Genomic DNA, 1,528 nt, shown 5'->3' with positions numbered 1-1,528 from the left:
AGGGCATCATTTTCTGGCATTCTCTCTGGCAACGTTTTGCTTCCATTCAGGAGGCGTTCACTATCTGCTGTTTCAATGGTATGCATAAGGTTTAAAGCAGGTGATTTATTTGAAGTGGATAGTCCATTTCTTCTTAGTATTCTGTCCCTACACTGGAAGCTCCATTGAAACCTGTGTATTTCATATGTGATCCGGATGACATTTGGAATCCCAGTGACATAACTTCCAGCAACATACAAGCTACCACAGTATGACAAACAGATAGACTAGTGGTGGGATCACCCTGTAGATCTCTGAAATTCCATTTGTCTACCTTAGCTTCTTTGAAGAAACGCATTCTCATTAGAGGTTCCTAAACCAAAAATATATGTATGAACTTTTTCATTTGAAAGTTTTCATAATAAGAATTTGGATGAAAGAAAGTAAAAACAAAACAAAAAACAGTTATCACTTGTACCAATTCTCTGAAGTCTCAAGAACAAGGTAGAACATGTCCATCTAGATAAGATAGGCAGGATAAACAATCCGGAGGGGGATCTAAAATCGATGGCGAGGAGGGTATAGGATGCCTGGCGGGGGGTGGGCGGTGTGGGCGTTGATCAAGGGCAAGGAAGGCAAGAAGACTTAATGAAACCCGAATGAAGGCCGAACATGATAGTGGGACAAGAGGAAAGTAAAAGGAAATAGAGGAAAGAACTAGGAGACAAAGAACATTTATACAGGTCTAAATACAGGCATGCACATATGTAAATATATTTATATATAATGATAGGGAAATGGATCTATTTACGTATACTTATATGCTAAGTATTATGGCAGCAAACGGACATTGGGCCTCTACTCAAGTACTCCCTCAACTCAAGAACACTTTGCTCTAATAACCTGGCATTCTGTGATGCTCACCTTCCATGGCACGATTGCTAAAGACAAAGTGGGTGCATTAGCAAACGTGGTGAAGAAAGCTGATGGTACCTGGCTAGCAAAAATTATAGCATCTTGGGTCTTAAAGGGTTGAAGGTAAACAAGCAGCCATCTAGCTCAGAAGCAACAAAGCCCACATGGAAGAAGCACATCAGCCTGTGTGATCATGAGGTGTCAACGGGATTGGGTATCAGGCATCCTAAACCCAGAACAAAAAAAATCATATTAATGTGAATGAGGGGGAGTGCAGAGTGGAGACCGAAAGCCCATCTACAAACAATTGGACACCCCCATACAGAAGAGCGACAAAGAGACGAGCCAGTCTGGATGCAATATAACAGTGATGAAACACACAACTTTCCTCTAGTTCTTTAATGCGCTCCCCCACACACACACACCCCACTATCAAGACCTTAATTCTACCTTACAAATCCAGCTAGATCAGAGCATGTACACGGGTACAGATAAGAGCTGGAAACACAGGTAATCCAGGACAGATAAACCCCTCAGGACCAACATACCATACCAGGAAGGTAAGGGGAAGGTGGGGGAGTAAGGGGGAATGGATCACAATAATTGACATATGAATCCCTCCCAGGGGGAAGGA

This window comes from Echinops telfairi, unplaced genomic scaffold (genome assembly GCF_000313985.2).
Source record: "Echinops telfairi isolate 266 unplaced genomic scaffold, ASM31398v2 ScPeMD7_34;HRSCAF=130, whole genome shotgun sequence".
Classification (NCBI taxonomy): domain Eukaryota; kingdom Metazoa; phylum Chordata; class Mammalia; order Afrosoricida; family Tenrecidae; genus Echinops; species Echinops telfairi.
Note: the sequence above shows the minus strand (reverse complement) of the source record.